The 14,898-nt window shown below is 36.6% G+C and overlaps 1 protein-coding gene across 1 annotated transcript in view; it reads right to left on the bottom strand.

Annotated features, from left to right (window-relative positions):
• LOC133334798 (octopamine receptor beta-1R) overlaps positions 1-14,898 on the bottom strand; it is a 77,187-nt gene that overhangs the window by 21,947 nt on the left and 40,342 nt on the right. The window lies entirely within an intron of this gene.

Raw genomic sequence — 14,898 nt, 5'->3', positions numbered from 1 at the left:
ATAGTATTATTATGATTAATACTGTGTTATATTTTGATTGCTATTAAAGGTATATAAAACCGAGACAAATAGGGCTTTACATTTATTTATGGTTATTAGTTACACACGCTGCGACTAAATGGTTTATTGCTTGACAATGTAATTTATACGATTTGAATGTTGGAATTGGTTCCCTATCAGTTACCATAAAAGTGTGGGGTAGAAATTAAACAAACATTCACTTATAATGATAGAGAATACCTGCTGTTAGTGCAGGTTAATCAGTAATAGCAGCAAAAAATTTATAAGCCACTAGCGTGAGTGAGTGTATCAAATTTCTGAAGTCAATGAATTGACTGACTGCAGCAATGCTGATATATATGGACTTGAGTACATTCACCTAGCATAGATATTGATATTACCAAATATTATATTAATATAGCTGGCAGAATGTATGTATTAATTAATTAAGATATTGAATTGAATTTGAATTGTATAAACCTAAGAACAAATTAAATAAATTGATAAATTAGTATCAATCAATATTTGATTTGTGCTCAAACATTGGTCCTTCCAGCCGGATCAATGTACGACACCCTTGGTACTAGAACTGTACGAAAAGTACTAAATGTTATACCATTTGTATTTGGCGAACCGGTGGAGCTAGAACTCTGAAATTTTGTTTGGTGGTCGTTGATGGAGTGTAGGATAGATGTACCAAAGGGTTTTTGGAAATTCACTATAACTATCCGAAAAGTACGAAAATGTACTAAATTTGGTAAAATTCTGTAGCATGTGAACGGATAGCGTTAAACACTTGAAGTTTGGAGTGTGAATTAAGGCTGAGATGTAGGGTCCATTTAAGGAAATGGTTTTGAATGCGCTTACTCATGTGTACGAAAAATACTATATGGTACTATATTTGGTACAAATTTAATCTATACTAATAAAAGAGTAAAATGATTGACCGACCGACTGCCTGACTGATTTAACGATTCATCAACGCCCAGACGAAACGGCTGAAGATAGAATCTTGAAATTTTGGGTGAGTGTCACTCTTGGTCCAAAGGGGACAGATAAGGCTGGGTTTTTGGAAATTTGTACTACAACGCTACGAAAAGTACTAAATGTGATACCATTTGTATTTGGCGAACCGGTGGAACTAGAACTCTGAAATTTGGGTTGGTGGTCGTTGATTGAATGTAGGATAGATGTACTAAAGGGTTTTTGGAAATTCGAACTATAACTATCCGAAAAGTACGAAAATGTACTAAATTTGGTACAATTTCGTAGCATGTGAATGGAGTGAGTTAAAAACTTGAAATTTGGAATGTAAAGTAGGGTCGATATGGGGAGAGTTTGGAAAGCGTGTACTCATGTGTACGAAAAGTACTATATGGTACTATAATTGGTACAAATTTGATTTGGAAGACAAATCGAGCTGGAATCCTGAAAATTCTGAAAAACCGTCGGAGTGTAGGATTGGGATATGTACGTAGTTTTGGAAATTTTTACTTATGTGTACAAAAAGTACTAAATCGTACTATAATTGGTACAATTTGGATTTGGGTGAACCGATAGAGCTGGAACAATGAAGTTTGGAGTTAGGATCATTGTAGGGATGTAGGATTAGGGCCAGGATACAGTTTAATAAAATAATACTTATGGGTACTAAATGGTACTAAATTTGGTACAATTTGAATTTTAGGTGAACCAATAGAGCTAGAATCATGAAATTTGGAGTCAGGATCACTGTTGAGGTGTAAGATTGAAATATGTAGGAAGTTTTAGAAATTTGTACTAATGTGTACTAAATTTGGTACAATTTAAATTGTGGATGAACCGATAAAGTTGAAATCATGAAATTTTGATTTAGGATCAGTGTGGAGGTGTAGGGTTGGGGTATGTAGGATGTTTTAGAAATTTTACTAAGTGTACTACATTTGGTACAATTTAAATTGTGAGTGAATCGATAGAGTTGGAATCCTGAAATTTTAATTTTGGGATCCCTGTGGAGGTGTAGGATTGGGGTATGTAGGAGGGTTTGGAAATTGATTGTGGGTGAACAGATAGAGTTGAAATCCTGAAAGTTAAATTTAGGGGGGTAGGATTGGGGTATGTAGTATTTTTTGGAAATTGGTACAACTATTTACTAAATTTGGTACAATTTGAATTGTGGGTGAACCAATCGAGTTGGAATCCTTAAACTTATATTTAGGTTCACTGTGGTGGTGTAGGTTTGGGGGAAGTAAAAGGTTTTGGAAATTCATACTACTGTGTACTAAAGTTGGTACAATTTGAACCGATAGAGTTCGAATCCTGATAATTAGATTTAGGATCACTGTGGGGGTTTTGGTTTGGGTTAAGTAGAAAGTTTTGGAAACTCTACTACTAAATTCGGTACAATTTTAATTGTGGGTGAACCGATAGAGTTGGAATCCTGAAATTTGAATTTGGAATCATTGTAGTATATGATCGGCGTATGCAGGAAGTTTGGCTAGATGGTTGAGGAGGGTACTTATGGAAATAATGTGTGCTAAATGGAAAATTTGGATTTGGGTGAACCTTTAGAGCTCGAATCATAAAATTTGGTACTAAATGGCACACAAATTTAATTTATAGTCGATATTAATGTATGGATTGTTTTTTCTGACATATGCAGTTTTCTCTGAAAATTAAAAAAAAAAAATAACACATTTTTAAATATTTCCTACATTCGCTAAGTTGCGGGCATATGCTAGTAGTACTATAAAAATGTGAAGGATGGATCTCCATTATCACTACCAGTGATTTTGCCAAAAATATGGTTGGCTAATTGTTTGGGGTAATTTTATTTGAGTTGTTAATTAAACCTATATTAGATTGGAAAAAAAAAGAAATCCATTATTTTTTCGTGGAAAATGGCGATAAAATCAGAGAAATGATCGAAGTTGTTGGCATTCGTAACATCGTCCAGGAGCTAAAAATCGACAATAACACTGTTTTAAACTACAAACACAAAGCTGGATTCAAAAAGAAGTTCGATGTTTGGGTGGTGCCACACCAATTAACAGAAAAAAAAATAGGATGGATCGAATTTCCATCTGCTTGGCCAAACGGAATGAGATCGACCCATATCTTAAAACGGATGGTGGCTGGAGATGAGTAATGGATCACATACGATAACCCTGTGCGAAAACGATTAGGGTCAAAGAGCGGTGAAGCACCTCAAACGGTGGCCAAACCAGGACTAACGGCCAGGAAGGTTCTGCTATGCATTTGGTGGGACTGGAAGGGGATTATTTATTATGAGTTGCTTCTATATGGCCAAACTATAAATTCTGATCTCTACAGTCAACAACTGGACCGTTTGAAAATAGCAATTGACCAGAAACGGCAAGAATTCGCAAACACGAAAGGTGTCGTGTTCCACCAGAATCTTCAGGAGATTGGCTGGGAAGTTTTAATGCATCCGCCATTCAGTCTGGACTAGGCATCAAGCGATTATCATCTTTTTTTTGCAATGCTAAATTTTTTTAATGGTAAAAAATTTGTATCTAGGGAGGATTGTGATAATCGACTACTAGAGTTTGTTGCAAATAGAGAGTAGGGCTTCTATGAGAGAGGCATTATGAAGTTAAAAAAAGATGACAACAAAACGGTGCATATCAGACAAATCGGACATTCCGAAGCATGTTAAATAAAGTCCCCTATAGTTCATATAAAAATAATTTATTTATTTTTCCCCAACTTAATATATAGAATATTTCAAATTACTTTCATAATTTAATGCAATCTAATGATGTTTAATTAATTTGTCACTTCAATTAAATATTCAATTTAATACAATTCATTGTTGCCATACAAGGGAACATGTGTGTGTATTAAATTGGCTGTAATGGATGCTGTGTAAGATAAACAGGTCAAAGTGACAATATCATTATTTACACATTCGGATAATGACATTTAGACACATTTGCACACCTGTGCTTGCGAATTTACACACATACACGTCTAATTATAAATGGATATTGTAAATTAAATTGAATACAATTTTAATTTACATTTGTCTGCTCTTAGGCTAAATCCTCTAGTTTGGGCAAAAGCTTTATTTTTCCTTAAAAAAAAGCACATTTGTCATTTAAAGTTAGATTCACTCTTCTGGCTTAAAGGAACCCTACCATTCCCGATTTTAATTTTTCAAGATTTTCAATGGGCTGGTATCAATCAATACCAATGCTTGTTATGATTTGTAACTTTGCACATATATATTTGAAGATTTAAAAAGGAAGAAAAATAATTTACAAAAAATTTTTGTTATTGTTTCTTGTAATTAAAGAAAAGTCCTTATTTTTGATGGCGGGTATGATAACTCCCCACTGGAACATCGGAATCCGAAAATTCCAACGGTGTTAGAAAGAGTACATGTCTGGCTCTCGTATGAACTAGGATTATTGACTTCGCTCTAAAATTAACAAAATTGCGGACCTTTGAAAAAATATTTTTGGAAAATCGCGCATTTTTAACCAAAGACCAAATTAAAAAATAAGGAAGACTTCATACGATAGCTATACATTCACAGTGAAACGTGAAAAAGTTTGGAATCGATTGGGTCATTAGTTTTTGAGTTATCGTGCCCGCCATTTACAAAAGAAAAAAAAAACGCATTTAAAGTTTGAGAAGCCCTTTAGCCGTCACTTGATGCTGACACAATAAATCGGTTATATCTACAAGAGTTCTTCAGATTTTCTCTTGACATTTTGTAGGGACATTTTTGAATTAGTGTAGATTCGAATTGAATCAAAACAATTTTTGACCCCGAGAATGGGGGGGGGGGTGTCCCTTAAGGAAGATCCTAGAGTTCAAAACATCCTTCTCTGGGAGTAATTCCAACATATGTGCAACATGTCAAAGTTCCACAATAAATATTCCAATCTCTATATAATTACAATTGGAGCGTCAGGTGGACATCGTTAATCCAACTTAAGTACATTCGGGTAATTAGCAAATGAGATCTTCAATATTTGATTTAATTTTTGTTGTTCGTATTATATATGTTTAATCGCTATAATAATAATTATAATTAAATCTATTTCTGACATAGCATTTCAGCAAACATTCACAAACACACACACACACGACGGTGATTTTAATTAATTATATGATAACAACATTAAAGTGATTAACAAATTTTGCAGCAACCAAGCACAAATGCGTAGAGAACAATTCAGGCATTTTTAATTGAATTAAGTTAATACCAACCACATTACACAAATACAACTACAAATACTACATATGTACATTATAAGATACTTGAATTGCAATTGTGTTGGCGCTTGTATGTTAAATTTATTACAATGTTGGATAAATATTGAATGTAGCATAGGGTGGTAGGGATGACGATATGGGAATATTTAAATCAGGAGGTATTTTGTTAATTTTTTTTTTTAAATCTGTCCGATTCAAAGTCAATTAAAGTATTTACCATCAAGAGATATTATTTAAAATTTTCCGTAATTTTTGGATAGATGTTACAGTATAGACTTTTATTCGTTGACATTTGGAAGATAAACTAGGTCACTACTAAAATGGATTGACAGATTTTTTTCAACGACACATTAAAATCCCAGCAAGAATGGTGAATATCTTGCAATTGCAGTTCGCAATTTTAGGATTGTAGTGAAATTCGAGCTGTATGTATGTATAAAACCAGTCTATGTTGCTCATGAAGAACTCAAATTGTTCCCAAGTTTTATAAAAACATTACAACGAATTTTGCCTTTTTAAGCAAACTTTTCACCCAAATGTGAATATTTATAAGACTGTCTAGTCACTGCCCTGAGCGTTCGCTCCTCACGGATATAACTTTATACTTTGTTCCTGTTGATGTTGTATCCACTGAAATACAAGAAAGAGATTCCAATATGCGTTGTCCGGTTCTTACTCCTCTGAGTTCATATTCAGGACGGTTAAATCCTGTATGGACTGCTTCTAAAGAAAATTCTGATACAGGCGAATAGGCTTATATAGGCAGTTGAAACGGTGCAACGTGTCGTGTGGTCCTAGTCCGTATGATGGGCATATGAGAGGTGTATCCCACTATCCTGATCTTATATGTGCTAAGACAACTCATATATATTCAGGCAGCTACTTCTCCTAAGCTCCTATGGATGGTGTATTTTTTCCGAGTAAATCGACTGAATGGATGCCAATCATGCCTTGATCTAGGCTTGTTGATCTTGATCAGTCATGCTCAGTCATATACGCTACCGTAACTGAACGTAGTAGCTGGTTAAAAACCCTTTTTTTTCTTTTTTCGTCAGTCGTTTTTGATGATGAATTCTCAGTTACGATCTCACACGCTTATTCTCAAAATCATCGACGATAATGTACTGTTTTGTGCATGAGCGATCTAGGGGTTCACATATGTACCTCACTCTATATCATAAACATCTATCCTTAGCGTCCTTAGGGCAGGCGTGTTCCCGATGATAACACTCAATAGGGTACTGCATCGAAAACAAATGTGTCATGTGGCGATGCTATGATATTCGCCTTCTCATAATGATGGTCCCGATGATAACACCCAATAGGGTACTGTATCGAAAACATATGTACCATGTGGCGATGCTATGATATTCGTCTTCTCATAATAATGATCCACTGGTGTCATGAGGATGTCTACCTATTGGAGTTCTTAGAGCGGTATCCCGCTAGGTATATATTCTTCCATTGCGTGTCACTTACATTAGCAGATCATCTATTGCTTTATATCCAAAAATGCTGACGGCCAGCGACTTGAGACCTCGTTTCTACTTCTCATCTTATGACAGATATCAGTCGCTTACGTGGACCACTTGAAAAGGCTGTCGAACGGTACACCTTGGTGTAGATGGTGTTCGGAATCTGCTGTTCATCGACCAGAGGTTGGTCTAATCGATGTCCTCTTGGGCCACCATGACTCTTTCGTTGCATGGTCTTTTTTGACCTCTACTAATATTATTGAAATTACGTGCAATGCAGTTGTTGAGTTCCAGTTATTAGAGAGCCTTCATCCATTAGTCTAAGTGGTATTCATGGTGAAAATATCCGTAGAACGATCGTTGGAGGGGTGTAAGACAGGTAATGTCATTCTAGTATACCTAGTATAGAGAGTCTGTATTAATGTTAACGGTACTAGATTCGGGATTGAAGCTGATATGAAAATGTGTTCCGTTCCGGGTTTCGGGTATCTAGCCTGGCAGTTTAGTGTTAACCTCTCGCGGGTGGTTGTTGTTTATGTACAGCTTCGGCTCAATGTGATCTTATATTTTAGCTGACTTTTTTCCATCGATATGCTATGTATTTGGCAATCCTGGAGAATAAAAAACTTTCTTACAGAAATTGTTCGATATAGGACCATACCTTTGAACATTTTGTTTTTGACGTTGAACCAAATAATTTATTAAAAATTTGGGTTCATGGAGAGTAAACCATTCTCTCACAGAGTGCCTTTAAGAAAAATATATTCGCAAAAAATTTTCCTTATAGGAAAAGTGCCGCCCATGGAAAGGTTCCGACTAGTTTTTATTCCCTACACAACTATGTTGTCTGGGTATTAAAGCTTTTTTTGTATGACCTCAAGACTTTATAACGCCTCGAAATATCGGTCAAATTGTTTTTAGTAATGATTTAGGGCACCTAATCACCGCGAAATTTTACATTAGGAAGATAATCTGGGCAAGGAATAATATTTAGCGGGTCAAATGGACACCGACTTTTGTGTGATAAATTGTTAAATTTGCATTCTGCGGCGTGTATATATATACATATAATCCTGAAAGGCACGAGGAAGGGAATCTGGCCAACAAATAATTATATCTGTTTTCCTGGATCTCTCCTGATCAAGTAACGAGAAATCAAATTGATCATGTTGTGATAGATGGAAGGCATTCATCCATTGTTTTAGACGTCCGATCGATCCGAGGAGCGAATATCGATTCGGACCATTACCTTGTGGGAGCCAAGGTACGCACCCGTCTTAATGTTGCAGCCAAGGTGCGATCTAATACAACACGGAAATTCGACGTCTAAAAGCTGCAAACGCAACAGGTAGCCGAGGCCTACACCGCTCAATTTATCTATCTGTTTGAAGAAAGCAATTCTTGTCCCGATAATAGTATAGAAGCACAATGGCAAAGAATTGCCCACTCCCTACAAACTGGAACAAAAGGAACACTTGTGTAACAAAGACCACCACCAAGAAACCCATGGTACGATCAGGAGTGTCGTAATGCTACTGATGATCGTAACGTGATGGAGAATTATCGGGAGAAAAGGAGAGACGAGAAACGTGTTTTCAGAAAAAGAATAAAGAACAAGAAAAACGTGAGCGTGAACAAATCGAGATGTACTGGAGTCAGAATGAAGTCCGGAAATTCTACCAACAGGTAAAACACCAAACCGAAGGCTTTGGTGCAGGCATCCTCCTGTAGAGATGAAGAAGGAAACCTGGTTACAGAGCCAGATAGTGTGTTGATCAAATAGGGTCGGCGGAAGATACCCCAGAACCAATAGGTATAGAGTGTATACCACTTAGCCAAGATGAGGTCATAAAAGCAATTAATCGGCTCAAGAACAACAAACAGCAGGTTACCAGCCGAACTATTCAAGACTGGTGGTCAGGAGCATGCACCAGCTGATTAGCACAATTTGGCTAGATGAATGCATGAGCAATGATTGGAAGCTCATCATCCTGTGTTCCGTGCACAAAAAAAGGAGATATGACGATATGTGCCAACTATAGAGGAATAAGTCTCCTTCCCATCGCATATAAAGTGCTATCCAGTGTGCTGTGTGAACGATTGAAGCCAATGGTCAATGACATCATCGGACCATATTCGGACCCACTGTGGAACTTGAGAACTACAGCTTCGTGGTAGCTAAAGATTTTATATACCTTGGTACCGCCATAAATAAAACGAATGACATCAGTTTTGAAATTCGGAGAACGATTGTGATGGCCAACAGATGCTACTATGGTCTAAGTAAGCAGTTTAGAAACAAGGCCACCTCTTGCCAGACCAAACTCACACTTTACAAGACGCTGATACTACCCATGCTATTATATGGATCAGAAGCATGGGTACTTGCGTAAGCAGATGAGGCAGCTCTCGGGGTGTTTGAAAAAAAACCTCCGAAAGATCTACCGCCGATCTGCGTCGACGGTGAATAACGGCGTCGAATGAACGAACTTTACAATTTATACGGGGACATCGACATAGTCAATCGTATTGAGCTGCAGCGACTACGGTGGCTAGGCCATGTTGTGCGGATGAATGAAAATGCCCAGCTCAAAAGGCATATAAAAACGAGCCTACTGATGGTTCCCGTAGAAGGGGAAGGCCACGTATTATATGGAAAGACAAAGTAGAAAACAACATCTTGGAACATGGACTTCCAAATTGGTGGACTTGCGCACAAGACCGATGCGCTTGGAAATATTTTTTAAGCTCGACTTATGGAACAGCCGTTCTGTAACAAGCCAGCTAAGTAAGTACAGTTTTCATGATGATCAGTCAATATTTAGCGGACCAAGACTTTTATGTGAATAAATCTTAATTTTATAGAGTATACATTAATTCCGGGAGTATACATTAATTCCGGGAAAAGTTGTCAGTGTAAAAAAGTTGGTCTGTTGACCTTTATCGCGAAATATTGTCCATGCTCGGAATACAGATCCGCAGAAAGTTAGAGTTTAGATGTAATTGTGCAGGGTATCATATGATTGACCTCGCCCGACTATACTGCTCCGCTCACTAGTTTAGGTTATAGAAGATTTTTTTCAAAATTCTTGATAGCTAAAAATAGTTTTAGATCTTAGACACAGTTTCCAACTGAGGAAGTCCTTCGAAAAAAGAATCCATGTTTTCAAATATCCTACTTATAAAGTCCCCCATTTGATCCAATCTCAAGGTCAAAGACGAATTTTTTAGCCGATGTGCTTGTAATTCGGCTTTCTGGGTTTAGGGGGGAATAAAACATGTTTTTGCACAAAAAATACAATATGGGGTCAATTTTTAACCTATTCTACTTAGATCCAAATTCCCAAATTCCCATCGGTACGTTGAATGTTCTAGCCAAAATTTTGGAACCTAAGTGTTTGTAATTTGTATTTCGATGCAATCTCGTATAGCGGAGGCTATAAAATGTCCGAATTTAATGTTAAAAATGTTGTTTCGTTCAAATCCCTAAAATCTTGCTGACATCACTAATTCATTCCCCTACTATCCCTATATTGTGTATAACCATCACCACTATATTGTGTGTACTTAAATGAGGCGTTACATAGCAAAATACCGAATAAGGAACTCTTGTGATTGGATTGCTGTATTTATTTGCCTGTAAGGCAAGACAAACGTTAGCAATTTTATGATTGAAGGAAGACAACAAATGAAAAACAAACATTTGCCTCGACACAACTACGAACGAAGACGTCCTGTGATTGCATGAGCGAAGGACGAAGGGAGAATAGAATTAACATTATTTCATTTTGATTGATTTCTGGGGTTTGTGGATTATTAGATATGTATTTGTGCAAAGGGCACAAATTACTTTTACAATAATTCCTTCATTCGGCTCTGCGTGTGTATGGGTTCGGATGTGTGTAGGTATTTTATAGCTTCAAACATTGATTGTCTTATTGAATTGAATTTCTTGGAAGATTTCTATTAAATTGTAATGAAATTTTACAAATAAATATAAGTTTTATTATTTTTATTATTATTACATAATAATTGCAATTGTATTATCATGATCCTAAAAGTATTGGAAATATTTGTTGGTAGTTTGTGTGTGACATTCATAATAATAGTATGTACTCCCTTTCAATTTTATTTCTGATATTAAATATTCTTTTGAATTTTTTTCTGGGAATTATTCAAATATTGAATTTCCTAAGCAAAAAATAGAAATACAAAAACATGCACTTATTTTCATGATTAATTAAATTTCTTTTTCAGGAAATTGAATATCCATCCATGCTCATCTGTGACATACATGTACGAGTATGTATGCAGCAATACAAATAAATTCATTTACAAAGAATGTTTATTGAGATATTTTTGAATTTCTCAATAACAATATATTCATGATGTTAATAGAAAAAAAAACAAACAAAACGTGCCATCGTCGTCGTATCGAAATAGAAATATATTGTTCCGAGAATAAAAATATTTAACATATAGAGATTATTTGATTCACTGTATACGTTTTATAGATAATAAAGATAAAACTTTTGAATTCCTAATGTCAAACTATGTCGGGACTCTAATAAGGATGATGGATATGCCAAAATATGGATCTACATTGTAAATGATCACCTAAATGTTTTTTGTCCGACAAAACGACACTTAAAAAATTCCATCACCGACACACCGATGATATATCTACACAGACAAAATAATTCTCATTCAAATTCTGCGTAAACCATCAGTAGTAGACTAGGGTTTCCCTACTTCGATCCATCCTTTGGTGAAATGTTGTCTTCCAATTGACCTTTCCATTGAATTCGTGGCCTTTCCCTTCTGCATCATTTTCTCGCTTTATATGCCTTTTGAGCTGGGGCATATTCATCCATTTTCACAAGATGGCCTAGCCAACGTAGTCGCTAGAGCTCGATCGTCTGACTATGTCGATGTCCGGGAATATATGGTATAGCTCATGGTTCATTCGGCGCTGATATTCACCATCGACACAGATCGCCCCATAGATCTTCCGGAGGTTCATACAACAACACGGATAATTTCAGCGTCTTGTAGGGTGTGAGTTTGCTCTGGCGAGATGTGGCCTTGTTTTTGAATTCCTTACTCAGACCATAGTAGCATATTTTGGCTAACACTATCATTCTCCGAATTTCCTAACTGATGTCATTAGTTTTATTTATAACGGTACCGAGGTACATAAAGTCCTTGACTACCGCAAAGCTGTAGATTTCAGGTTCCACAGTTGGTCCGAGTCTATTGGACAATTTGGTCTACTCGTCATTTACTGTCAGTTCCACTTTGATAGACTCCTCAATTCGTTCAAAGGTGGCTGTTACCGCTCCCAGTATTCGACCCATTATGTCGATGTCGTCGTCTTAGGCGAGCAACAGGTGTGCCATTTCTTTTCACATTTATCTCTCGTATGACCTTTCTAGCAGGATCTTAAAATGGTCACACAACAAACTATCAACTTGTTCGATATTAAAGGGCTCCGAGAGGTCCTTTCCAACTTTAACTGCTAACCTTGTGCCACTCAAAGTTATACTGCATAGCCGTATTAATTTTGCAGAAATTTCGAATGCAGACATGGCTTTAAAGCGGATAGGGCTGTCGAATGCAGCTTTATAATTGACGTATAGTTGAAATATGTCGCTGTATTCGTGGGTTTTCTTACAGGATTTGGGGGAGAGTGAAAATCTGGTCAATGTTGGATTTGCGGTCTGAAGTCGCATTGGTATGATCCAATAATCTCATTGACCATTGGCTTCAGTTTTTCACACAGCACACTGGATAACACTTTATATGCGATGGAAATGAGACTTATTCCTTTATAGTTGGCGCATATCGCCTTGTCTCCTTTTTTGCTCAGAGGGACACAGGATGCATATTATACTAATCAGCTGGTGCATGCTCCTGACCAGCATCTGAACACCGGCCTTGAATAGTTCGGGTGCCAATCCATTGACACCTGCTGCTTTATTATTCTTCAGCCGATTAATTGCTATTCTGACCAAATCTTGGCTAGGTGGTATACACTATATACCGTCATATCTTATTGGTTCTGGAGTATCTTCTTCACCGCAACTATTTGATACTAGAAGCTTTGCAAAATACTCTTTCCAGGATCCTCAACACGTTATCTGTATCCAGATCACCAGGGGGGTTACTCTGTATTGCGATGCGTAAGAAAAATTGTATCGCATCGCGTAATTGGTACTCTCTAATTCGTTTTCGTATCTCCTTTCGCATCTACTTTACGCAAATGTGGCATCACCGCAATCTGTAATACGAAAACGCATGTCAAACTCGTTCGTTAAACGCAAATATCTTGCGTTAACAAAATAGCAAACGCAAATGAAGCGAAACATGTAAATAAGCACAATTAAAGTTTTTATTTACATCTAAATTGATAATTATTTTGGGTGAAAGCCAAAAAAAGTTACAGTTGACGACTCAGCACCGTCAGTTCCAAACTTTAGTAGATTTTATGGTGCAACACAGCGATTTGGCAAGGGGCCAGTTGTAGAGTTCAAATGCGAAACGACGCGCCAAAAAATTGTAGAGAAAACTGGATGATGACCTTAATTCAGATGGACCTCCTGTAAGAGATGTCGCTGGTTGGAAAAAAGTAATGTTTTATATTTTATATATAAAATGTGAAACTATGTGTGCATATTTACAGGTTGGTGTTGATAACCACCTTGTCCAAGCAATTTCAAAGCAGCGTCCACTTTTATTGGATTTGGAATTGCTGTGGATCTATTTGGAACGACGAGGTCATTTTGTACAAATTTATAAAAATTAAATATTTGAAAACGTTTGTCACATTATTCGTACTTCTATTTTCATACCCGTGTTCACTTAGGTAGAGTATATTTGATCGATCTCTTAAAATTCTTTTTTTTAGTTGGTTCATCATTTTTGTTTAAAAAAAACACTCGTACCACATAAAAATATGTTTTAAATGTTTAATGTTTAAAAAAAAAACACTCGTACCACATAAAAATATGTTTTTATTTACAATTTTTTGACGTTTCCTTTTGTCATTTTTCGTTATTGTTTACTTTGTGGTGCCAGTGTTGCCCTATTTTCGATTTATTTTGCGAATGCGTTTGCGTGAGCGATACAGAGTACCAAATTGCACTCTTAACGCATTTAGCTTTCGCATCGCACTGGCTTTCGCAACGCAATACAGAGTAACCCCCCAGGTTTTCATACTCATCCCTACAGGTAGATGTGCCCACACCAACACCGTAGGTTTGATGTTTTACTCGTTAGTCAATTTTCCGAACTTCGACCTGACTCCTGTACATCTCGATGTGATCCCGCTCACGTGGTTCTTGTTCTTTCTTCTTTGTTTCTGAAAATACATTCCTCCTATCTCATTTTCTCCAGATAAATCTCTCTCGGCAGGGTTGCCCTATACGCTACGTTTTTAACATCAGTAGCATTCCGACACTCCTAATTGTACCATGGATAGTGGTTTTTGTTACCCAAGTGCTCTTTTTCTGCCGTCTTTACGGAGTGGGCAATTATTTGCCATTGTGCTTCTTATCGGGAGTTCGTAATCTGGGAGTAGAAAAATTCTTTGGCTTTCACACATGTATGCAGTCAAATTGAATCTCTTTCCTGAACCGTAAACTAAATACCACATGTTGTAATTTTTTTGTCTCCAAATACTCTACACAAATGTCGCTCATAAGATTTTAGATAAGCTCCTCAAAGACAAGAAATCGATATACCTATGTTTTCATCGTCCTTTCCCATCTATAAGTTGTAGATTATGAATATGTGTCGGATTTGTATGAAATATTCACTAAATAGGATCTTATTACGTGCTTCACATTATTAGTATTTCTTCGCTGGAGACAGATCGAGATACCTAAATATTTGAACCGAATTTTCAGGTAATAAAAATAAACTGGTTTAAGAAAATAATAACAACAAACCAGTGAGCGGAGCAGTATAGTCGGAGGGGCCGACCGTATGATACCCTACACAACTTCCTCGAAAATTTATCTTTTTGTGGTTCTATATTCTGAGCTTGGACAATATTTCGCGATATTTGAACCCTCAGTACAGCCCTTTTAATAGCTTGTCCAGATTACCTTCACCGTGGGCTGTGTTTTGATGTTCGGTTTTTAATTGTGGCCTATAGATCAACTCGAAAAAACACAAAAAATTAAGTTTTCGGCCT

The sequence above is a fragment of the Musca vetustissima genome, unplaced genomic scaffold, assembly GCF_032173495.1.
Source record: "Musca vetustissima isolate MV318-11 ecotype Yass unplaced genomic scaffold, APGP_CSIRO_Mvet_v1 utg9424, whole genome shotgun sequence".
Lineage (NCBI taxonomy): Eukaryota > Metazoa > Arthropoda > Insecta > Diptera > Muscidae > Musca > Musca vetustissima.
This window is presented reverse-complemented; position numbering and strand designations above follow the sequence as displayed.